At 36.9% G+C, this 27,204-nt stretch overlaps 1 long non-coding RNA gene across 1 annotated transcript; it reads right to left on the bottom strand.

Moving 5' to 3' along the window:
- Nucleotides 1-14,815: 14,815 nt before the first annotated feature.
- Nucleotides 14,816-16,690, bottom strand: LOC125696848 (uncharacterized). Its single transcript, XR_007378567.1, has 3 exons — nt 16,632-16,690; nt 15,560-15,671; nt 14,816-14,905 (listed from the first exon to the last, which is right to left on the bottom strand). It is a non-coding gene; the product is annotated as an uncharacterized LOC125696848 (long non-coding RNA).
- Between the last annotated feature and the right edge of the window lie 10,514 nt (nt 16,691-27,204).

The following is a 27,204-nucleotide window of genomic DNA, read 5'->3' as shown; positions in this document are numbered from 1 at the left end:
CTGTCATCAAATTTAGAGGAATTATTTGTGATCCACTAGTGGAATTGAGAAGGAAATTAAGCACTGTTGCAGAGCAAGCTCTGGTAAATTCCATCACTTGATCTGAAATGATTTATTTATCCACTGAAAGAGGGAAACAAGTTTGAGAAACATTAAGTAATAAGCCCAGCGGCATTACTTCATGAGATCAGACTTGGTAAATACAAGCTACCTTCAGGAAATACTAGCAGTGAAATGGACTCAACTTTGAGGTTGGTCACAAACAGTATTCAACATGAAGTAGGAAACAGTTTTACCTAGAAAAAGAATTCAAAAACCTCAGGAACCAGGAAGGTTTCTGTCTTTATCTTTCTCCATTACGTTATCAACTACAGGATATCCATAAACAACTCTCTCCTTCCAAACATCATCCAATTTGAGAGATAAATCCCTTACACCACGTTGAAAACTAGGCTGTTACATAGAAGGCACAGATAGAATTTCCATTGTGGGTGCTTAGCGACCCTTTGCAAAAACCTCTCGCAAGCGAGGAGCTGAAGTAGTTTCTGTGGCTTTTCATATGTGCTTCCCTACATGCAGTGTATACACTTAAATTCTGAAGCTATGAAATACTGAGAATATAACATTGATTATTTGTTAGAATAGAAGTGGCAGATAGAAATTCTTTTTGCCCTGTACAGATACCACTGTGTATCAATGGTATTCTGTGTGATCATCATCCTTGAAAATTAGCGTTTGTCATTGTATAATCAAAGAATTTCAGGATGTTATAATCACAAAATAAACAAGAGAGTTAGGCAAAGCAGACTATGAAAACAAAGAGAATAAATAGAAAGCTTACCCCTATCCTGGGCTCGCTCACAAAACACCAGCAAAGGGAATCTCCAGAAGAGATCCTTCCCCACTGCTAGCTAGCTCTTCAATAGTTCTAGGAGGGGTGCAGCCAGGCTCCACCCCTTCTAGCAGCACAGGTGAATTGCCTTCACCTGTGCTCCTCTGGCTGACTCATGGCTCACCTCAGGTGATCAATCAGAGGTTCAGGCCGTGACTCAGTAGTTCCCATACACTCATGTAAAATTTGGCAAGCAACAGTAGAACAAAAGGCAGTGAGCAGAAACTGGAACATAAAGTTCCATACTAATTCAAGGAAGAAGCTCCTCACTGTCAGAGTTACAGAACATTGGAATAGAGTGCCCAGAGAGTTTGAGTCTCCTCCTCTGGAATTACTCATGACCCAACTGGACACCTCCTTCTGTGACCTGTGGAGGGAACCTGCTCTAGCAGGGTGTTGGACATGAGCTCTAGAGGTCCCTTCCAACCCCTACAATTCTGTAGTTCTGTGCCATATTTTTATCTTGTAAATACTCAAAGCAGTTACAGCTTAAATTAAACAATCTATGATGAAAACATTAACTGCCAAAATTAAAAAGGCAGAACTGCACAGATATCAAGTGCCTTCAGACTACAGCTAACAGTAACTGAAAACACTTCCAAGTCTTTTTATTTATTTATTTACAGTTTAAAGTATAGCAGCTCTTTATGGACTTGGAAAAGCTTTTCCTTCAGTAGACTTAGGGGCTTCAGATGATTTCTAAATTTTTATTTCAACTATTTCTAAAGTAGCATACAGAATGTTTATTATGCTCTCTATTGCCTTAACAACTTGTGCAAATTCAATACTAATGAGAAAGCAAATAATGTAACCCTATTCCTCTATCTAGAGTTTCTGGAAAAGCTGACACTTCTATATTTCTCACTATTCATAGCTGATGTTCTTTAATTGTCCAGTCCTTCAGAGGTGTAAAACTGCAAATCTCTATTGGCCTCAGTACAGGCAATACTATATATTGTATAATATATAATACAAATATATTATTATAATATTATGCAAATTTACGGCATGCTATGTTCCCTTGTTTTTATTTCTCCAAGTGTATAAAGCAGCTAGGAATACTGGCAATTAACTCATTATTTATTGTTTACCTATACTGAACTGTATTTTTCATCTACTAGCCTTAAAATATTCTAAGCCTTTCCTTATCTACCTACACTTCTCTTGTTATTCACCTTTCTTCTCATGTAAACTCTGCTTTTTCATTATTCCTACTTTAGTTTTCCAGACCAAACACCCACACGTATTTGGAATTACACGTATTCCAAATGCTTAACAAAAAGAAAAAAAAATCAAATTAATTTTCTTATTAGCAAAAAAAAATTGTATAACTTAGTTAGCAATCTCAATATCTTCATATCCAACAACAAAGTTCCTTCTGTTGAACAAAGGCTATTATTACTATCAGGAATTGTCAACATGGTGAGAACCGTGATATTGCTAATCCAGTTCTCTATGTCTAAAAGTGACAGGAACCTCACATCAAAAATAAATAAAATACCTGCAAGGTATACAGGTCTATGTCCTGAAGTAGAGCCTTCAGATCTCTTCTGACAGGTTAGCACTATTATCTATCTACACTCTTTTAGCTGGAGATAAGCAGCAGGATTTGATACCACAGAATTAGCAGTGCATTTCCACATGCTGTGTCAGCCTTAAGATATTAACCACAGAATCCGTGAAGTCGAGCCTGAAACACAACTGGCAGGCAGAGCAGTGACAAGGCCTCCCAAAAGAGGTGATGCAGAGACCAGAGATACAGATGGAGACATGCACTTAAAGTAGAACATCAAAAGCTAGTAAATGAGCTGTTTTGAATAAATAAGTTTGTCCACATAGTTAATGCAGAGTAGCCTAAAAGAGCAAGGACAGCACAAGAGGTACAGAACTCACGGCTGAGGCCTCTTTATCCAGTCTGAATGTACCAGATCTCTTGAATTTCCATCTGGAACAGATCGGTTACATTAGAAACAGCTGAACCATCTTCCAGTCTGTCACATGAAGCAACTGCTACACTTGCTAGTGAATGCTGCCAACAATAAGATCTTCTCCTCTCCTTATGGTGTGGATACATTTAGAAGAATTCAGTGGTGCCTGAACAACAGTTGTCTCAGTCATGTTCAACACATCCCAGCAACCCTTCTGTAGTGTCCTCCAACCGTTATATTTTCGGTTGCAACATATTCCTTCTCACATCCACCTAAGACTTGAGACAGATTCAATATTTACCTCCTGGGACATCAGGCTAGGATTCTTTTTGAAACATGTTTCTAGCAGCCTACTGCAGCTGAACATACTTTTCTCATCTCTCGCTAATAGGGCTTCCATATCTCCCAGATGACAGATTATCATTGTTGTTACATAAGTCACATTTGCTAGGCTAGAAATGAACCTCCCCCTGAAAAGGCAAAAAGCCAAATTTCATTGCTCTGGTTCTTCAGTTTCCATACTAGAAACAGTTGCAATAAAGTGAAGATACTTTTTCCTAAAAACAAGAACTCCACAGTTATCATTGCTATGGATTCCCCTGTTAAACTTTGGGACTGTTGGATACACACGCAAATATTTTCTTACCTTCTCCTTTCACTTTCCACTCTAAATATACTTTCTTTTTTCTTCCTCACCACCTCTTATGGGGTTTGTATATCAATGAGCATAAAGCTTAACAGAACAATTATTTGCATTTCTTTCTGAAGAATGCAAAATAAGGCAAAAAAAAAAAAAAAAAAAAAAAAACATTTCAGAACACACCTTTTCTGGTGCAACACTTTAGTTTCACCACACACAAAACAACTCAGAAGGAAGAGCAGACAGTGCCTGCAGCTTAAGCAGCAAAAGTTAAAGGGAACCTCCTGTGATCCCTGTTTTGTTTGTTTGTTTGTTTGTTTTTTGTGTGTGTGTGTGTGTGTGTGTGTGTGCCATGAAGCATGCAAACATGGTTTGGGATTATCTACTACCGAAAAGGGACATACGATAACGGCTACCACCAGAAGCATATTTGATTATGTGGATGATCAGTCAAGAGCTGCTGTGAAAGAGGTGCGCACTGGTATCACTGAATGACATCATCTGAAGTTTTGCATGTAAGAAAACTTTTTATTATGCAAGCAGTATTTATCACAACAGCAATTTTAAAGGTGGGTAGAACAAACTGAAATATTAAATTTCAGCTTGAAATTACAATGAACCCTGCAAATAGATTAACCTTTTATCAGGGTAACAAGACTGCAGTTTTAGCAAACACAGAACTAGCAGTACAGCATCATTTTAAGAGCTTCTGTTTTTGTAATCAGACAGTTGAATTCATTAGCACATATTCATTGGCAAATAAAAATAAACAAAAACAATATACCTTTTTCCCCACTCAGTCTCAATTTCTCTTCTGTCTACCCCTTAGGCAGTACTAAGGGTCTGATCCAACACCTACTAAATTCAATGACAAAACGCCAATTGATTTTGAATAGAGTAAAACCTGGCCCAAAAGTGCCTACAGATTTCTTCTGCCTAGGTGAACGACTGAAGTGCACTTCAAATGAAGTACTGTCAGCACATGAGGCAGTGTTCAAACACTGTTAATCTTGTTAACACACGTTATTCTGCTGACTGACAGCTACCAGCCATCCACTCTGTAAGTTAGTAAACTCAAAATGACAGCACGAACACAGAGTGCTTCTGAGACCTGGGGAGCCATTTTGCCCTCTTCACTAAAGCATCTCTTAACTATTTGCCTAAATAAGAATCTCTCTCCTGTTATCTACAGAAAGAATATCTACCCATTCCTCTACTTCAGAGAAAGCACTCGTGCACGCTCTCAACTAAAAGAATTTCCACAAGTACCTTTCACATCATGCTAAAAAACAGCATATCATAGAATCAGAATGGTTTGGGTTAGAAGGGATCTTTAAGATCACGTAGTTCCAACTATCCTGCTATAAGCAGGGACACCTCCCTCTAGCTCATGTTGCACAAAGCCCCATCCAGCCTGGCCTTGAACACCACCAGAGAGGAGTTTTCTACATCCGGGTAATCTGTTTCAGTGTGTCATCACCCTCACAGTGAAGAATTTCTTCCTAATTACAAGTCTAAATGTACTCTTTTCCTGCTTAAAGCCATTTCCCATCATTCTGTTATTACACTCCCTTGTAAAAAGTCCCTGCCCATCTTTCCTTTAGGTTCCCCTTCAGGTACTGCAGTCCACTATATAGATAAGATCTGGATAGCAGCTCTAAGTCATATGCACTGGAAACACTGTTTCTAAAACACATTTTAACAACAGGAATCTTAAAGCAGACAGGCATACCAAGAGGAGAGCTCTGGAATCCAAAGATTGCATTCTAATTTCATTGTAATGTCTGTACAAAAAAATAAAAAAAATTATGAAACTGTGCTCTTTAAAAAAAAAAAATCAGATGTGGTTTCCTTTTCCTGTAAGTACATGACATTTCTGTCATTATGCCAAGTAATATGAAGTCGTATTTGGAGCATGTGCAGAATATGATAATCAAGAAATATGGACATTTAAATATAATACATACTACTTGAAATCTTAGTATGCTGCAGGACTTCAAGGAAGAGCTGGCAACATGATAAGTACCAACTGGAAGCGTAGAGCATCACAGACTCGACAGAAACTGTAGGAAATCATAGAGCTCATTTTTGAAAACAGAAGTATGGAACAAATATGAAATAATCTGAAGAAATTCTCTATGATATTTCTGAAACAGAAAAGCAAATATCTCTGCTGCCAGTTAATGTCACAGTAACCCTGCAGGTTCTAAATGTAGATCTATAGGCATAGTCTTCTACCAGAACTGTATAAGTGAACCAAACACCAGCAATAGGAATGACATGGTGAAATCTTGCTTGTAAAACAGTAAATTTCTCCATGTCAGAAAAATTCCATATGTAGAACAGGATCTTCGTCCACATCAGGACAAGCTGAGACATTCCACATAATCTACTTTTATATATTTCAGGGACTTCCCAGTTCAACTTACATGCAATGAATATAATGAACCCTAAAAAGAAAGCTGCTGAAGTAATCATTGTGTCACAGCTCAAAGGCAGCGTAAAGATTAGAAGGCATGCCTGCTGTCTCCCCACTCAGCAGGGAAAGTGAAGTCTTTTCTTTGCCCTATTAGTCAGCCTGTGAATACTCACTGCAGCTGGCAAAGAATAAGCAGGTGGAAAGAGTGCCTGAGTAATAATGATCAAGAGGACAAAGAGTGCACTATAATAAATTCTGCATTGAAGCATTGCTGGCATTATTCATCTAGGCCAGAAATGAAAGAGAATTTGAGAACTACCCTTTGCATACCATCCAGAGAAACCAATACTCAAAAAAAAAAAAAAGTGAATCAATAACAGTCTGCATCTTTATGAGAGAGTGCAGGATCATATTTTTGTTGTCAGGGAAATTCCTTGGATGGGTAAACCTGTGGAATTTAGAAGCATTACTGAGAAAAAAAAAAAACAGTGAAAAACAAGATAAAATCATAAATTAAACTGGAGATTCTAGAAATAGATTTGCCCTCAGATCTGCCACTACGACTAATTCAGCATCATAAGTATATAACGCCATGCCTGTCTACTAGATTACTGAGTCTGGTACCATAAACCAGCTGAAATTTTAGCTGTGGAATAAAAAAAAAAGGTCATCTCAATGAAATTTGAGCATACATTATGGGTCTGATCTGTAACAGAGATATTGGCAACAATCCTTTAGCAACTAAAATTAACAGAATAAGAATTTGATGCCTCTCAGCACCTGTGCACAGAAACAGGTGAATCACAAAGGAGCTTCTAAATAGTGCTTGGCCAATCTGAATTGTGTCTGCTTCTGACTATGGCCAAGTGAACCTCTCTTTGCCCCGTGCTGCTTCCCACAGCACTGATTCCATATCAAAGGTTATTCATTGTATGGTTTTGCTGACAATGCTTTTACAGGAGACTTACCACTGCAGAGTGCTGAACTTCCCTAAACTGCCTAGAAAACTTGTAAGACAATGAAGCTAAGGGTGTAAGCACAACTGTTTCATTGTTGGACAGATTTATTATAAAGCAACATGCTTACTGCTTTTTTTCCTGAGTCTCTCAATGCAAAGAAAAAGAATGAAGCGCAAAGACTTAAGGGTGTTTTTTTTTTTTTGTTCATTCATTTTATGTGGATTTTTTCTACCTTGAAACTTCAGGATAAATGGCATCAAATACTACAGATATTGAGCATACATAGCAGTTAAAGCACAGAAATACAGAACGCATTTCAGAGTAAAACCTGTCAGCATTTCAGAGTTGTGGAGTTTCTTTTACTTTTTGTTGTGTTTTGTTGTGTAGGCAGAGTCTTCAAGTCAATTTCCGCTACACAAATATTATACTGACATGTCTCAGAAAAATTGTGATGACAAATACCAGATGATACAAAGACTATGAAATAAGCGTATATTTGTGAGTGTAGGTTCACTTTGTCTACTAGCAAGTATTCCCTCCCTGACCCTATCCCTCCCCACAGACATTAAGGCTTCTACCACCTTGTTTGGTTTACCTCCGAAGCCATTTTTATTAATTCATGCCTACAATTCCACACGAAATGCCAACAAAATAACTTAAGGATGATCCTGTTCTTAGATCATAAGCAAGTTACTTGAAAATGCAAGAACTTATTTTAGTGTGAAATGCAGACAAGTGTCATACTTAAAATGGATATGCCAGTGTTGGATCTTAAAATCTTCACAAATCCACTACTCAGTATTTTAACCTGTTAAAGAATGACTTCTTCCAATCCCTTGAATAAACATTTGTAGAATTAACATATATAAGGCACAGCTTAAGAACTTTGAACTTGTATAGCTAGTGAATTGAAAACCATCAAAAAGTAAAGCCCTTATGATTAAATAATATATTGCTTATAATACAACAATATCTGAAAGTGAAGTGCAGAACAAAGCAAAGGGCAGTAGAGGGTCTCTGCCCCAGAGAGCTTACAGTTTAAGTAGGACAAAAGGTAAGTTCCTCCCCTTTGTCCCCAGTTTTACACTCACTTAACTAAGCCTCTTCAGAGAGCAGACAACTGTTCAAATATGCAATATCCAACTCCTCCCACTGTTGTGATGACCCCTTCCCATACCCTGTCCCTAGTTTGTCTGTTGAGGTTCTAAACAGAGAGTATCTATTGATGCTACTTATCTCAGAGGAGCTAGCAGCATGGAAAGTCTCAACTCCTATCAGTCCTTATGTCATTTGCTAATGTATTGCTGGCTAACATATTGTGGTTCTAAAGCAGCTGACAAAACAGCTGCTATAACAGTAATCACTATTCATTTTCTAAAGTGTCTGTTAACTCAAGAGTTTATGTACTGCATTGTCATATTAAAGCAAAATACATTTTTTGCTGGCTTTGATTAATAATTAACTTCTAGGCTTTGTTTTATGAGCTCCATGTGTCTTACCACTGATGGTACCATACCTGCACATTTCAGAGGCATAAAAACAGCTGATCACAGAACGCTGGTTGCAATGCCTGTGTATTCAGAGGAACTGCACTTAAGGTGTCCAAAAATACCCCCTCAGTTTACTCATTTCATTGTCCTTGGCTTGTAGTCTGACTTCCTACCAAATAACTTCTGGGAAATGTTGTACATCTCTCAAAGCGGCACATGCAATCTGCTCTGAAATGGGAGTGAAAGGACTCCAGAAAGTTGCCTCCTCTGTGCTGATATTTCTGCTGAATACCAATGCCATCTCTCTCATCCTGAAGGCTTATGGTTACCCTGGCATCGAGCCTGAGCGACCACTGTGGCAGTTAGATAATGTATACAACAGCAGAAGTGGCATGAAAACAAAGGTCTCCCAAACCTTCCCCCCCCCCCCCAAGGGAAACGAAATCCATGATCTCAGGGTTCTGATTATAACAGGAAGTTGGCAAGGACATTGGTTGCAATTGCAGCAAAAAAGAAAAAAAAAAGTTTCCTACAGGATCTCACATTATCCACTATTCACATTATCCATGATGTACATCTTTAATATCAATGACGGATAACTTTATTTGTAATTGAGTGACAGAACAAAGTCTGTTGGCGTACAGTGCTTGAACATGATTCTAATTCTGATATCCTCTCTTTGCAGAACTCTTATTATTAATCATATGTGGCATTAGATTTTCAAGTTTGCCTAGTAAATGCCTCAGCCAATGGTCTGCTCAGTAAAAACTTTCTTTGTGCCAAGCACCAGCCAAACATAGAGACAGCAATGAGACCTAGGGGGACTTGTGTGGTTAAAATAAACCCTCTCCACCATTTCACACCATGAATTGTCAGAAGATAAACATGCCCATGCTAGTGGTAAATTCAAGTTTACGGAAACCCCTTTCTACCCTCAAAGAAAAAGGGTTTTCTAGGCTTTCTTACCCCTACATATATCTACCATTTTCCACAGGAAGTCATTTATTATTTATAACAGAGGCATTGCCTCCACCCTTCCTAGTTGCCTATGTCTGTTAGTTTCACAGCAGAAATATATTTTCAGCTCTATTTGAATACTGTTCTGCTTTATTTTATTATCTGAGAACTAATTTCTAAGTCACATGCACTGTAGAAGATAAATTTCAGTAACATTTCTCTGAAGACTCTTAAAATTCCAGTACTTTTTTTTTCAAATTTCTTTGGAATTATTCCACTCAAGCAGCAAAAGAAAAAGCATCTGTTCTGCTTTGTCACTTCTTCCAAGCCAAATAAGCAGCAAGCAGGCTTTCTATCCATAAACACCATATTTTGAAGGTAGCATAAGGAGTGTTTTTAAGAACTTCATCTCATTCTGCAGCAAACCCCCATGTGCAATCTATTGCTTAGGACACATGTGTAGATTTTTATACCTTCAACTCAGTTCTCAGACTGGAATCTAACTGATGACCTCCTGGACCTCCTGTGTTCCTCTAGCTGGTTGTCATTCATCTTATGATTATGTTGGACACAAAGACATAATTACACATCTACACACTGCAAACCAATAAAAAGCCACAATTTGTACATTTTCACCTACACCTAATATCTTGCTGACTCCGTAGAGGAGCCCTAGCCCCACAGCTACATCCATTCCAACTTAATTACTGTCAAGAACATGAATATTATTGCTATCAACCTAATTATTTATGTATTTTTAACTATAGTGATTGCATGGAATTGCCCTTTGCACATAGATTCTTCCTTTCATCTGTAAAATAGGTGAAATTTCTATGTTCCTTGAACATTACAGCTGCTTGCTTTGCCTGAAATGTTTTAACAGTAGCTCCTCAAGTCTGGAAATAAGGACGCATGTAAGCAAACCTATGTTATCAACTCAATGGAACCTGGAGACATGCTGAGTGTCACTGCAGTTAAAGAAAGCTACAATGTATAAGATCCTCTAATATCTTAGTGATGTATTTTTCAATACATTCAGCTTAGCTAACAAGCCTCTGTTCCACATCTGCCCTTCTGAGTGATTTTTCATTGATTGTTTTTAAGAACAACAGTTTGTGGTGTTGCACGTGGTTTGTCTCTATGCTTCAGTGAAGTCATCTCAAAAAGTAGTCCATGGATAAGCTGGAATTCTCCATGAGTGGAAAATTTTTAAAAAAACCAATGAATCTTTTTACTTGCAAAGAAATTAAAACGATTACTTGAAAAAAATCTACTCTTTGTTTTCTAGGCTATTATTTGTTCTTCTGCTATTCTTCTCAAGAGATTTATCAGTAATTGTGCTGCAAGCTTTCAACTTGAATGAAGTAATTAATTATAGGAAACTGTAAGTGACATAAAATGAGTAGGTGGCCGAAATCATTGGGCTAGGGAAGTCAGACCTTTAACCAAATTAACAAGAACAAATCGATGGACAAAACTATGACAAATAACATATATATCCACCAAGCCTTAAAAAAAAAATAAAGCAGCATGCGTTGAAATAGAATTTAATTTGTGTACATATTTCTATGATAATTTTGGCAGGCAGTATGACATCTGTCAATCTCTTTGAAGATTCAACTCTGTTTTGTTTGACTGAAGTCTAAGAATATAAAGCAATTACATAAATGAGATGTAATACCTTGAGAAGCAACTCAGATTAAAGAAAAGCATCCAAAAAGCAGAGTAGTTAAAGGAGGTCCAGACAAAGGTGGTTAAATCATCAAGACAACTTGCCTAGAAAAGGAATTAAAAGCACCAGGCTTGTTTACATTGAGAAAATATGTAGATGAATAAGGCAATCTACAAAAAAGTACTTGAAGTGAAAAATGAAACATTGTGATTTCGCATCTTTCAGTACGAGAAGGAAGAGTGATACTTAAATTCAAAGGAAGCAACTACAAGAAAAGGGAAAATATTTTGATAAAAGATGATAATTTCCCATATTAAAAGACCTGTATTCTTACTGAATAGTTAAACAGTTAAACTCATCGCTACAGGTTTTCACCAGTAACAAATATAGCTCTCTATCTCAGACCAAGGGGGAAAAAGAAGCATTTACTCTGATAAAAATATCCAGAGCAAGCAAGAGAAGACAAAAATAAAGCCTCACTTCATGTTCCAGGGTCAAATCAATTCCAAGGCAATAGCGATTAGCATGGCTGCAAACTGTTTCACATCTGCCAGGCACAGGATTTCTCAAACCCTCCTTTGTAACACACTGGGCTGCCCACTGTCAGCCAAGGGACTGATTCAAAGTTCCCAGCTATCTTTACATTGCAGATATTCTTATCACACATTCACACCAAACTGCTGCCATCACAGAAAGTATTTGATGGAAAAAATCTTTTATTTCTATTGCTCATTGAAAATAGGACTTAAAGAAAAAACTCAGGTGAAGAGCATCTTCATTTCTTCTTGCTCTTCTGAAAGCCCCCTGGAGGTTGATGTAGAAAGAGTTAGAAGAAGAGAGCAATTTATGAAAAATATATTTTGGAGAAGCCACTTAGTAACTTCTGAGTATTACTTTATCATCCTATTTCTTGCAGTAAAACTATTATGCACTCAACAGCCACAAATAAAATTTTTCCTAGAATTTCACTTGCTTCCTGAGGTCAAAAAGCCAACACTCTCACTAATTGTAATCACCTTTTAAAGAGCACTCCACATGCAAGCATGACCAAAGCTGTTCCAACAGCTTTGAATTATTTTGCTTATGCTCATTTTTGTTTCTCTTAAGATATTTGGTTAGACCTCCTGTAGCTCATTTTCTAAAGATAGTTGTGATATGAGTAGGATACTGGCTTATAAATTTCAAGTATCCACTATAACGTGAAAGTGTTTCAGTGCATTAGGTCTTCTGTTGATAAACAAGCTGGAGGAAGAGCAAAACTTTTAACAAGAAATCTAGAGAAGACTTCAAGGATTACTTTACGTATACTAGCCTGGACTAACACCTGATCTGCTGTCAGTCTACCTGAGTGCCATATTTAAACAAGTACAGAGACTGCATGTTTACCAAAGGTGCTTCAAACGATTCTTTGAAAGAACCTATGAAAGAATTCTATGAGGATGAAAGAACCAATTATGAAAATGAAGTAGTTTATACTAATTAGTAAAGCAGTTCTCAGTACTGAAGATCTCATCCAGCCCGATACTGGAGTCAAAGACAAGAGGTTCATAGTCTCACCCTAACAGATTTAATTCGTAGGAAAAATACAAGCAAAGAAAAGCTGAATTTAAAAAAATAAAAGCCCAGGAATTTTAGCCTGCCATTAAAATTTATCTTAACAAGAACAACAGGAGATAAAATACATCTGAATCTTTCAGAGCCTGAAATAGTTGGTGTTAAAAAGAGCTGAATACATAAGCAAGTAATGGGATGGCTAGTGTTTACTGTTAACTGCTTAACATATCCTCATTACTTGATACATGACCTCACACATCTTGCACTATGGCAATCTCAGTTTAAGCTGTATTGCATTTTCTAAAGACTCCTTTGCTTAGGAAAAAAGAATTAAAGAAACAAATAATTTTTTTTGGTGAAAATATTAACGTTTGCTAGCCTATCCCATATTGCTTCTAATAAACAACTAACAAATTATGAAAATGTTAGCAAAAACGACATAATTCCTGGTAAAACAGAGGTTTTGTAGAGTACTTTCAACCCTACATAAAAACAGCATAGCACTTAAATTTGTTGCGAGATCTCCAATTAATCAATATTTGATGCAACTATACTACAGTTATTATAGTGTCTTCTTTAATCAAAATATTGTATGCTAAATACAGAGACAAATTTGATTTGATTTTGCTATTTCTTTGCCATATCCAGAAGAGTGAGAACAGTAATAATTAATAACCCTGTGCTTCACAAAGAGTGAAGTCGAATGCATTTTATCAAGAGTCTGGGTACATACTTTTTCCAGTTGCAATCGAGCAGAAAAAATATTGATAATTGTGCCTGTGGTGAATCCCAATGAAATGTATTTGCATGACATTACTGAAGAAGAGGGAAAATGAAAATCAGCACTTTAAATTTTACAGCTGATTTTTTTTCTAAGTGTTTGGTCCTGAAGTTTCATGACTGTTTTAATGCAGTTGGTTCCCCTTAGAGATGACATCTTGAAGTGCGATGTCTTGAATGTTTCTCAAGTAATTGGATTTCAGTAAGCAGCAGCACTTGGCATTGTCACAGATTTTAAATAAAAGCCTTATATTATGAAATATGATACATCGTACTACACAGCATCGTGATCCTAGATGTCCCAAACAGAAATTTTAAAAACTTCACTCAAATTCCACCTGAATTTGGATCAAGAAAGTACATGTGTGTGCAGCTCTCCTGCCCACATGGCTGCACACATTCCTGACAAAACTCCAGCTGTTCCGACAGTATTTCAGTCTGCTCAGAAATGAATTTGAGCCACTGTTGGTGCTGATATCTTTGCTGTCTGTGAATACTTTCCTAGAGTTCTTGGAGGAGGAAACAGCAAGAAGAGAACAAGCACTGCAGAAAAAGTTAAATTCTTACTTAAAAGAGCTTGAAAAGCAGCTCAGAGGGTTTTTGTGGAATACACAGCCTGACACTCACTATTCTCCTTCTGAGCTACTTTATCACATATTAAAACAAGGAAACAACAAGGAATGCGTTAGCTGCTCAGAAGACAGAGGAAAGACTGTTATTGAAACCTTAATTCACATCTTAAACAAAACTCAAAACAGATTATAATATCAATACCTGAAGGTAAGTTCTAACATTTTCCACTGTTTATCCCTTGTAGTTCAGAAGATGCACTGAATTTTCTTCCAGAAATTATAGAATTGATTTTTCCCATCTGCTCTTTTTACACAAGTAACAGTAGCCATTCTATTTGCCTATATCCCAAAACAAATGAGTTAAAAGGGTGGGATCCCCTAGTTCTAAGAACCAGGGGAAATATAAACTCTTGGTACTCTGCAAGAAGTACTTGTCTGAATTTTATTTTAGCTGGACTATTCAAAAGGTAAAATTTTAAGGTTTACACATCAGAAACAGACTTTAGGCTCACCATTGTTTCCCAGCTCTCACACTTTTGTTTCAAAATTAGAAAACAAGCAAACAAGAGTGTCTGATTACATCATAGAAGACTAAGAAATAAGATGCATCTTTTAATCTACTTCTCTCAGTGTAATATTAAAATTCTTCCATAACATATTTTTTTTTTTTTTTTTTTTTTTTTCTGTTTGAGAGACTCATCAACTGCAGCTATAGAATTTGTCCTGCAAGTGCTGCTCCATATCTCTGCTTGGCAGGGCTTCTTCTAAACCATAACATAAGTGCTTAATTATATGTAAGGTTTAACTTAAAGCCTCATAATCATCCCCTGCCTTTTATCTATTAACAAAACTGGTTATCAGCTAAAAGTGATTTGATATCATTGATCCTGAGAATATCAGGCTGAGCACCATTAGGAATATCAATAAGCATATATAGAAAGAAGTCAACTCACCCAGCTGCAGATAGAGTCTCTAGCCATAGAGCACTACTTCTCAGGAAGTGACCATCATCCAAGAGTCATTCTCCTTTTGGAAGCTAGCCCTAGGAATGGGGAGGAGAGAACCCTGGGCTCATTTAAGGGCTAGCCTCCAGTCATGTGGGAAGCACAGGTGAATGGCTTGTACCTGTGATTCCTGAGCCAGCCAAACCCTCCTTCCCCTCCCCCCTCCTCCTCCTTCACCAGGTGCTCAATCATCAGTTCAGGCTGTGACATAACAGTTCCTCTACAGATGGTTTGGGTATCAAGGTTGAATTTGGAGATGAATACCTCCCTAAATCCTACTACTAGAGACAGAAGCTTCTGAAGCAACTCCTAGACTGAAAGGATCGTGATAACCAAATAGACCACATCTTTTCTGTAAGAGAATGTAGCCAGACAGGTACTTCTCTTGAATATTTGAGTCCTGGGCAACTGATGCTGCAGGAAATCATTTCCTTTGTAAAATACATTTTAAAAAATCAAATTATGTTTCTAGACTGATTATTTCTGTGTATTTGAAAGTGAAACAAGGAGAGAGAGATTTCTAGTTGAAGCCAGATTCTTATTCTCACAATTTATAATCTGATAATGTATTCAGGAAAATGACAAGGGGCATAAAAAGATGCTATGGGTGTGTTGTTGGCTTTTTTCTTTTTTTTTTTTTTTTTGTGATGCTTTTAGAAGGCAGATGCAAAACAGTGTTAATTTTCACCTACCTACATCTCACTCTGCCTCCCCAAAGCTTCTTTTTAATGCTTCAAAAGATTTTATTGGGTTATCTCAGTTTCTTTTTTACAAGTCCACTCCTCTATTGCACGATACAAGGATCTGGAGAGCAAGAAGTAACAAGGAATATGGCAGGATGCTGAGGTAAATAAATAAATTCTGACTTTTCATTGAGCATATGACATTAATCTTTGATGTTATGAGATTAATCTGTGCATGAAACAGAGAACCCACTGATTGATATTTCCCTGGAACAGATGCTACACATGCAAAGTACCAAAGAGAAGCAGTGTGCAAAACAAAGGCAATCTGGTACCTTTCCTGAAGGATTAAGACATAGTTTATGGTGTTTCTGAATGATTGGTCCAACCAATCCACATGCAGTAAATCATGTACATGCTAAGAATACATTCTCAACATAGTAACAAGATTGCTCGGCAGAGTTTTAGGTGTTTTGTTTGTTTTTATTTACAGAGTTTAAAATTCAGTCTCTTACCTGTAGCTATTTCCATAGAATTTAGTGACAAAATGCCCTGAGCCCATAGAGTCGTGGTATTTAGTTTGACAGTTCTGGTGGCTGGTATATCTGGTTTGACTACTGGAATTTTCTTAGGAAATCTGTTTTTAGTTTTGTCATTATAAGATGAGTGTCTGTTAAGCTAAGCAAGGTCTGTGTGCCTTAATTTCCCTGCACAATGGTAGGATATACTCTCTAGCATATTTAATCTGGAAAAGGGTTTTTGGCTGGTTGGTTGGGTTTTTTTAATTGCTTTGATCTATGTTTTGTTTGTTTGTTTTCTAGAAATGAATATAGCTTCATTTAATAAAACAAGCCCAATAAAACAAGTACAATGACTTCTCTTTTTGAGGCAGATATTCCCTGAGATGCACTATGGATCAAAGTTCCAGCTTAGTTACTGTATAATCAATAGATATCAAGATGTTATAATCACAATATAATTGTATAATTAATGGATATCAAGATGTTATAATCACAATATAATCAAGAGAGTTAGGTAAAGTAGACAATGATAACAAAAGAGAATAAGTGGGAGAGCTTACCCTTCAGCTGGGCTCACCACAAAACACCAAGAGAGGCAATCTCCAGAAGAGATCCTTCCCCACTGCTAGCCAGCTCTTCAATAGGTCTAGGAGGGGTGCAGCCAGGCTCCACCCCCTCTAGCAGCACAGGTGAAGGCAATTCACCTGTGCTCCTCTGGCTGACTCATGGCTCGCCTCAGGTGATCAATCAGAGGTTCAGGCCATGACTCAGCAGTTCCCATACAGTTACTTAGTGCATACTTGCCCAATTCAGACAGAATCAGACCTTCTAGAGTGAGACCCAGACCTATGCTGCATTGCAAGCAGTAACAACATAGCATGAGCTTATACACATTTTGAAGCTCCTCTCTAACTTAGGCAGGCAACGATGAGATCACTGTGGGAAGAAATCACTCCAGTCTGCCCAAAGCTAAGCACATGGTGCTGTCACAAAGTAGCTGGGACGTGTTTGACATTCAGCCCAGGCATGGGGCATAATAGCCTATTCCTAGATCTACAGCATAATCTTGAGACTAATATAAGATTGAGGGTAGAGCAAAATGTTTCCCTGACTTGTGCTGAGTGGGTCTCCACTGTAAGCAAAGCTGATCTGAGACTAAGGCTGAGACCGTGGGGGCCAGAGAATCAGAAACCGCAAAGACCATACAGTAGTTTGCACAGCCACATAGTGTAGGCTGCATACTCATTTGGAGAACAGTACAAGTATTTGCTATTTATACTTCAGCAGCAATTTTAAAATGTCCAGAAAGATTTTAACTCCATGGAACTGGTAACATGTGATCCTAGGAAATGGTTCAATTGTATTTAAAATCATAACTGCACAAGATGGAATTTTTAAAAGCCATGACATTGTGGGGGTAAAGCAATACAAGAAAGTATAGCTCAGTGTTATTTATGTGATTCTCTTTCCTTGCTCTTTCCAGAGGATTACAGTGCCAATCTGTAAAACACTATCAACTGCTCTGAAACTAGAATGCCTTAACAAGAGAAAATTAGTTAAGGAAAAATGTAGCCTTCAAAAGCAGGAGCAGGCAAAATAATTTCAAATCAAAAGTTCAATTTAATCTGAAAGGAAAACAAATCCATCAATGTCTATTCAATTTTCACTAAAGCCTAGAGGGACACTCAACTCAGTTTCAACTGTCCTTTCTCTCTTCCTCTCATTCTCTCTATCTTTTAAGCTCTCTTCTTGTTTTGTTTTGTTGTTTTTTCTCAACAGAAGGTTTACGTCGGGCCGTCTAATTTAATTTCCATTTCATATATTCGTGCATAGCTTAAAAATGGTTAAAATGTTCTAACAGATATTTAGTTGCCCAGAATTATCCTGGATTTTCTTGTATTTTTGTTGTTGTGGTGGTGACTTTTTGTCTTAAAACCCAGAATATTTGTGCACTCTGCTTAACACTTTACTTTTTAGTGGCAGTGATGATCTCACACTGATACTGTTCAAATGGAACATGGCCAACTGCACCATAGCAGGCTCTTCTTTGCAGTGGGAAACAGTAGAAATATATTCCTGTTACCCAAGTTGGGCATTACAGTACAAGCTGAACAATGTCTTGAAATAATAGCCTGAGAGAAATCACAGGAAAAGAGAAATGTGAGAAAGCAATTTTGGACTTTGCTTGCTATTATTCAACATACTACCCTAATAGCAGGGATCTGATAAAGAAAATTGAACATTGAATGAAGGCACTATCAGTAAGCTTAGGGAAAACCTGACTACATCTTGAGTGAATGTAAAGGAAGTAGTTTTATTGTTGGGGCTACCTTCCTTCTATCACCAGTTATTTTGAAATATGAAATACCTTCTCTTGATTATAACCTAGGTTTGATTTCATCTGATTTTGTTTCACATTATTGTGAGATTTCTAATTGCACAGAATCTCCTATCAAATGATATACATGCAATAGTTTCCATTCTCCATTTAATATCATTTCCTTATACATTAATTTCTTACTGTATGCTGCATTCACCTGAAGTCCCCAAGTAAAAAAATGTTCCATAGAGACACACGTGATATTTTGAAATATATAGGTTCAGGCAAGAACTGGACCTACATTTTGTCTTGGAGAGGTACTTTAACCAAAACTTTTCTGTAGTGGGTGGGAGCTTATTCTGTCCTTGAATCTTCCAATCTTTTTTTTTTTTTTTTTTCCTGTAAAATTAAGTAATCAGCCAAATGCTGACCATTTTTAAAAGATGAAAGATAAATCCTGGTCAGCTTTATTTGAAATTCTATCAAAAACTTATTTAAAGTGTCTCAGGCCAAATAGAATTCTAAGCACCTCAAAAAGGACAATTTTTCACATGCTTAATATTTAAAAAAAGAGTGAGAGGAGGGGTGGTTTTGCCTTTTTCATTCATATCAACTTATTTAAATACTTCTATATGCAGGGAAAAGAGCAACATTTTTAGTATTTCAAAAATTATTGGAAAGTCACCCTTAAGCAATTTGTGTTCTTAAGGGAGATGACTGATGAGTTTCCTGTTATTACCTGCTTCATGGCATATTTTCAGTCAGTGACTTGGTCTCACTTTCTCTTTTACAGAGTTTAGTGACACGTTGCTGTACATATTATTTGTAAGTTAGCTATAGAACTATGTAGCTCCAAGTCAGGTTTGAGAAGCATTTGCAATGGGGATTTCATCATATATTAAAGAATATCATATATTAAGGAATAATATCTTCACTATATTTTTTCTTGTATATTCCCAAGGACACTCTCAGCAAGTTGAATAATAAGCAAAAGCTCATTTTGAGTTTTGGATTGCTTACTTTCTCATGGCCAGTCAGAAACCATATCCCTCTTCCACGGACTCCATTACAATCCTGCAGCAGCTCTCTTGGTCAAGTCCATGGGGGTCCTATACCAGCATAAGGAAGAATGACTTAAAGACTTAATGTTTCTTGTAGACACATCTACATGTTGGGCTCACTCTTAGCTCACATTAAAACAGCAAAGCTTGACAATTAAAATGCAAACAATGTGGGTGAATGAATTTGCATCTTTTGCCTTCCTGACCCCTGCACTGAAGCAACCTAAGAGCTTGTATTTAATCAAAGAAGAACTCCCCGAGGAGCCAGTGTAACCTCTGGTACTTTTCATGCCAGCACGCTAATTAGGTATCACCTTCACTGTGGAACAAGTGGAATGCTTCATATTGTTGGGCTTTTACAGATCTTTCCCACAGGGCAAAAATTCTTTAGAACTCCTGTCCTAAATTGAGGCCTAACAACATCTAGAATTGTTTTACACAGATTTATCTTGTCATGTCTCATCCAACCTGTCACAGCAATACCTTTCATAAGGTTTTGAAACTGCACATCAGGCTGGCCACTAAGCCTTGGCATGATGACCTTGATGTAAAAGGGAAATGGAGAAGAAATAAAGAGAATGAATAGCATTGTTTCTGAGACATTTGAAGTTATGCTTTCAATTAGTTTGGATGGAAAAATACAGGAAGATGGCAAAAAACAAAATTTTGGGGGGCATTAAAAAAAAACTCATTATGCAATATTTTAAAATTATACCGGTTTTCACTCTAAAAGTGAATGTGAACATAAAGAAATTCCTTACAGTAAGGCTGAAACTGTGGGTTACCCCAATGTGATGCAGTATCTCACTGAGTGTCAGCTTGGAGAAAAGTCATTCTAGATTATCTCAAAATGCAAACCGATTTTGTTTCTAATAGGAAAATGAATAAAAAATTACTTATTTCCCTTTTCCATACCATTTAAATTCTAGGCTATATTACACTGATTAAATGTGTCTGATTTTGGAGGGGATTGCTCAGGCAAATGTTGGGACAGAAAGTAAATCCAGGTCTTTTGCAAAGGCAGCCATGAATATTTAATTATATATAAACAGTTCCTTAAAATCCTAAACTTTCTTGCTATAGAATTTTAAGAGATCTTCATTTTTGAATCAATCATTATAGTATGAGAACAGTATTACTTTGATCTATGGTGTACAGAGAAAAATGTACTCCTGATGAAAATTTCAAAGCTTAGAAAATTCAGAAAAATTAAACATTCACTTTCCAGGGAATCTGATTCGAATCTGGCCAACTGAGTCTGAAGCCTGAATTTGAGAAGATGTTCACAAAAAACATGATTCTCTCAGTATCCAGAAATTGAGAAAATTATGAAAATTTAATTAAACCAAGTCAGGACATTGATATTGTCACCGTATTTACATGGAATATATATACATACTGCAGTGTCTAATAGATTAAATGTGTATCCATATTGGTTGAACGCAGATGAAACAGGCATCCAAGTTTCCTGTAGGTTTTCCATTAAAATACGCCAATGTTATCTGCTCTGGACATTCCCAGTGGGTTAATTACTGCTGTTTGGATCATAATATAAAACCAGCAGCTAAAGAGCGCTCATGGTTGGCAGTGAAAATCAGACTTATTGAAATTATATGTATATATATATTTTTTTTACATTATGAGGCTCCATGGTACTCCATGGGATTTGTAGATCTGATACTTCGCACTTCTACTTTCCTCTGTGAGGTAAATTCCCATCTACTTTTTTTTCTATCTTATGTAGAAGACTCAGATTCAGTAAATTACTATACTCTCTCCTGCATAGCTAACTTTGTGTCCAGATTGCTTATCTTCTGAATCACGTGCCTTTGGCTTAGTCCTCATATTTTCCTCAATGCCACTAAGCATTCATCGCTTTCCAGTCAATTTTTGTTTGTATTTAATATGATTAATCATTTATTAATATTATGCCATCTAATTGATAGAGAAGAAGATTTAAAGTGTATTCAAAGTGAAATTTCACAGATTCTTCTACCAGGATGGACTGAATTTTTTAACAATTTCGAATAGCTGTTTGCTACTGATGTCTCTCTCACATATGCAGTTGCATGGGAGCTGCTGAATCATAGCTTGAAACTCTGATTGATCACCTGAGGTGAAGGCAATTCACCTGTGCCAGAAGGGGTGGAGCCTGGCTCCACTCTCCTAGACCCATTTAAGAGCTGATTACCAGTGAGAAAGGATCTCTTCTGGATATCCCTTCTCTGGAGTTTTGCAGTGAGCCCAGGATGTGGGCAAGCATTCTATCTATTCTCTTTTTGTTATTATAACCTGTTTAGCTGAAGCAATCTTGTTTATTTTATAATTATAGTATCTTTATATTCATTGATTATACAGTAGTGGAAAAAAAAATAAGGCATAACAAGCAATTGGTAGAATTATCTTATGAGTTGTTTTTATTACATTGAAGTGCAAGAAGTACTTTCTTTGAGGGAGTAATTATGCTAGATAATATAATTTAAGAGGAAATCCATAGTGAGTTAGAGATTTTCTTTAGGTTAATCCTCTGTTTGTGACAATTTATAGGAAACACATCTAAATGCACGAAGAAAACAGGAATGCCAGAAGCATCAGTACTTTCTTGACTCTTTCACTGATGTCTTGAATCTCTCTGCATTTCACATTGTATTTAACCAGAATTATGTTCATACCTTTCTGAGGTTATGCAGCCTCTTGACTCAAACTGAATTTGTTTAGATTAACTCCGATTGTCTTCTCCTGCCATTTCGCTTGTTAAATCTTAGGTAACAGACTCAGGCTTGTGCAAATTCCCTGACATATACTGGGAGCCTATATCAGACTTACCACTGCTCTAAGAATGAAAGCATGCTTTTTCCAAACTCCTTAATCAATAATGTTTTTGTCAATACTCAATATGCATGAAATAAATAGTGGAGGTAAATAGGAGGTATTCGTTATTAGCCCTTCTTGCTCAGATTTACACACAAATTCTAAATGTATGTCACATGGAAAACTCAAGAAAAAAGTCAGTTAATATTTAAAAAGTTGATCATTCCCTTTCTGTTTTATTGTCTTTATTTTAAAGGTTGAAGGGAGTGAATGAGTTCTTTTGAGAAGGTTGGGGAAGGCACAGGGATTTGGGGTTTATTTGGATTTTACATTGTTCAGTTAGTAGGTATTTATAAATGTCATTTCTGTCTATTGGCATTTTCTTCCCTCAGGCTGTTGAAAATGAATTGCAATTGTTTTAGATGCCATTCAGTTTAATGAGCGACTTTAGAAAAAAAAAAATTATCCCCCACACAATTACACATAGACATTTCTCTTTTGGATACAAAATTAAATACCTCCTTCTCTTGGTGCATAAGGATATTCATCATGAAAATAATCCAGTCAACCATTTGCTATCAGCTATAACCAGACAGCTCTGTTGGTGCAAGTGGCCCAAGAGTAACCTCTGTTGCCATTGGACAGAGCGGCCTAAAGAATTAGTTTCACAGCTGAGCGTAGCAGAAAATGATGGATGAATGGATACAACTAATAAAAGGCAAATTACCCAGTAAAGAAAAACACACAAAAAAGGCCATGACTGTTGTCAAAAAAACCTTTTTTTCCTCTTGTCTCCTGGAAAAGATTTATACTTCTAACTCTGATTTTTTTAAGACTGTATAGACCAGGCCAGCCCTACATACAATCTGTCCTCCTTCAGCTTCCCATCAGTGTAACAACCTACTCCATCCAATTTCTCTCCTAAGAAAACCTATGTCCTCAAAGCACCAGCAAAGCCACCCAAATTCTTCCCCTCCATATCAGGAAATCTCTCTCAAATCTCACACCTCTTTTCTTATCCCGGGTTGGAGTTCTATCTATTAATTATCTCAAAATTTCCCTAAACTTCTGGCCAAAGATCCCTGAAAAACACAGCAGATAAGTATATGAAGGCCTTCTTCTGATATCCTTCAATCCTAGTCCTTTTATTTACACACAAATCCTGATTTATTCATTGCTCACAGAGTCAATGGCAGCCTTGTATAGCAAGAAAGCCTAGTCTATTTGGGAGTGACTGTGTAATGAGAAATTTGTTCTCTTGCCTCATAGCTATTTGTTGTTAAACCGAGAAGGTAACTGTGGGTAAGACAGTGATGATAGTAGCTCAAACTTGTAGGTCTACGGTCACCATCAGTCTCTGTTTCAAAATATGTGATTATGGAGTAAAGGTGGAGAGGGCAGAAGGGGATGGAAGAGGGCAACAAGGAAAGAAATGTGAAAGGATGGGAGAAGGGAAGCAGTGCAATGGACAACAGAGAAAAGTCTTCTAAAAAGTAGCATCTGATCATCATCAGGATACTCATGTATACATCTATCATTGAGAAGAATGTAGTCTGTGGTGTGATCTACTAGAAAGTAGAACATACAAAATATGTAGCAGGAAATGGACTTTTAACACTGGATTGCCCCACATGCTCCTTATTACACTGCTGTACTTGTTAACGTAGACCAAAGTGACTATACCAAAGTTATATCATTTGTTCCCTGTCAAAGAACCAAAGAATATTATCATCCAGGTTCTCTGATTGAATCATGCAGAATTCAGTAGAAATCCTGTATGATGGTGGACATAATTGTATTCAAATTTATACAGAACACCATAATGCCTTTGAGTAAGAAATGTTAAGTTTTTCCTCCACCACACTTTTGTTTATGCATGTGTGTACAACCAATTGCTCAAGGCTCCAGGTTAATGATATGGTCTAGACTTCAAATAGTTCATTAGATCAGTATTCTATCTCATTACATGGATGGAATTCGCAGCATTCTCCAAAGCCCAATTTCATTTCTTTCACTTCTCAAATTAAACACTACCTTAAAGGTTCAGTTGATAGATGACTCCATTTTATTGAATGATGATCTTCAAGGCACATGTGGCAGTATATCTTTTCCTATTAGTAAAGATCATTAGCTACAGTATAATTGCCTCTCTATGACACATAATAGTTTCATCTATTTTTATCGTTCCTGTCCTGTAATTCAATTTCAAGATTATGGTTTAACAAATCAAGGGGTATGGGAAAAAATATATTTTAGCCATCATTTAAAGAAAAGGCAAGTTGCTGACAAGATACATAGGGTGGTGCTTTAAGATATATTTCTATTTGAATATTTTTGGCTAGAAGTAAATCATGACTTCTCCATTCTCTTCTACTTCTTAACAGAGGAAAATACTGAATCATACAAAAAAGGCTAGAATACACCTTCACTGCGTTTGGTGGCCTCTTTAAGGAAAGCACCTGTAACTTGCTTGGGCCTTTCTAAGCATTGAGGATAACCCTTGTTTCTGGGAAATCTCAAGATTATGAAACACTGTATAAGAAATGCCAACTTATGCTTGCCCAGAAGACATTTACTCCACAGAAGTTTTCTAAATACTCTCCAGATGACTTGAAGCTTGCGGGAGAAAAATCAAAATCCAATGCCCCAATAACATGATATAAGGAGAGAACTGGTAAAATGTAGAGCTGTGCTGTGGTCACTGGGCCAGTCTGTATCAAGTATATAAATATCTACATAGTGTAAAACAGCTTTTTGCACGAAGTTTCACATTCGTAAAATCATAGAATGGCTTAGGTTGGAGGGGACTTAAAACTCGTTTATTTCAGATCCTTCTGCCATGGGCTGGTTGCCACCCACCAGATCAGGCTGCCCAGGATCACATTCAACTTGGCCTTGAATGTCTCCAGGGATGGGACATCCAGACCATCTCTGGAGAACCTATTCCAGCGACTCACCATTCTCTGAGTAAAAAAATCTAACCTAAAGCTACCCTCTTTTATTTTAAAGCTGCCTTTTGTCCTGTCAAACTGTATATATGAAGTATTCACTGTATACTCACACATGCACATGTACAGAGTTAAACCAAGATCCACTCAACTCCATAAATTATCAGATAGTTCACCAGCAATAGTGTTTTCTCTGTAATTCCGATGATCAAATTTGGGCCATGTCTCTCACACCATCAACTTTTCTCACTCCTTAACAAGCAGACCATTAAAGTGTTTCTGTCTCTCTTACTTATTCAGTTTTATTGAATAATTACTCTTGGTTCCAAAAGCTGTAATGGATATTTCATCTCCTCTCCAGTGACCATTCACCAGAAAATATTAAATGTAATTAAGTACTGTGGAGAAAAAAAAAGAGAGGGAACAATGATATTCTTTATGTAGATGATATAAAATGAATTTTATATGAATATGAATTAATATAATTTAATACTAATTACCAGAGAGACATTAATGCTAATATACCTAAGTAAACCCTGGTAGGAGCAGCGACAAAATATTACCAGTTATCAATATTACTACCCAAAACCAAGTCATGTTTTTATTTGGGAGTAAAGTGGCAATAAATTTCTCATACCAGTACTGCCCAATTGAGCAGTTTCTTGAAAATGGGATGAAAGCTCACACAAATAGTTGAAGAATAACTAGGGTATTTGTTGAGTTCCTAAGTGTTGTATTATCAAGTTTGCCATTTCTTTACTGGCTAGATACATTTTTTGTCTTACAATCATGTTTTAGGAAGGTCCAACTTAAAGGAAGAGTGAATTGGTGGTAATATTCTTAGAAGTCTGAACAAAATCTTGGAAAGTTTTTTTTTTTTGTCTGACCTTTTTAAAGCTATTATTAGAGGCTTGTATAGTAAGACAATTAGGAATGCTAAAGTAACTAAGAAACTTTTACATTTCTATACATGCTGATCTTCATGTATGTGTGAAAAAGAATGATTAACGCTATCAGTATGGTAGAATTGGTCATAAAATTTGAACACAGTTCCTATACTTAGAATGGAGGCTGCTCCAAAAGTAATGCCTCCTATTTTATGAAGTTGGCCTATGATGTCAGAGGTGGATGTTGGTGCTATGGCAGTAGAAGTTGAACATTTCCCACAGTATTTCATTACATTTTGTTGCTGTGTGATGGATGGCAGCAGAGGGACAGCCTGACAAAGCAGCTTCTGATGTGGAAGTGTATATGAGTTGAAGGTGTGTCCATCCTTCATATGGAAAAACTTGCTCCCACTGACATTCATCAATGCTTGCTGAACATCTATGTAGACCAAACAGTGATGCTATCATGGTGAGGCAGTAGATGGTGCATTTCAGCAGTGGCAAAAGCAATGTGAAAACCAAGTCATATTCAAGACAGCCATGCACAGCTGGCCCATTTGCACAAACTGGCCAATGATGGTGACTGTGTTACAAAATAGTGTTTTGTAGATGGGAATTTGCTTTATTAAATAGTTTAATTGTAAGCTTTGTATCCGTAAGGTATATTTTACATTTTGCATACCATATAAGGTATCTGTATGGAAATAAATAGGAGGCATTACTTTCGGAGCAACCTAAATAATTTCCTACTGATTAATCTCTTCACTGTGCTGGAAACTTGGTCTCAGCAATGGATTTCACTCCATTCTGTAGACAGTATGGAGGTAGTTAATACCAAAGTTTTTTTTATGTCGTGATCTCTGGACAAGAAATTGCCTCAGTAATCTCAGAGGTTTATGTTCCAGAGCTCTGGAACAAGTAGTTTTGTGAGCTTCAGAATCCCAGGGCTTTCATCATTTTTAATTCTAAAGATATTTTCCAGGTATTTTGTCTGAGTCCTCCCTCAAGTCAGAGTTTAGGGTAGTCTGCTCAACAGTTAACTATGGAGATACCTATGGCAAGAATTCTATAGTCTTTCACAGATAATTGAAAAGTTTGAGGACTAC

The sequence above is a fragment of the Lagopus muta genome, chromosome 8 (genome assembly GCF_023343835.1).
Source record: "Lagopus muta isolate bLagMut1 chromosome 8, bLagMut1 primary, whole genome shotgun sequence".
NCBI classification, from domain to species: Eukaryota; Metazoa; Chordata; class Aves; order Galliformes; family Phasianidae; genus Lagopus; species Lagopus muta.
The sequence above is the reverse complement of the archived record's forward strand: the minus strand, read 5'-3'. Positions and strand labels throughout refer to the sequence as shown.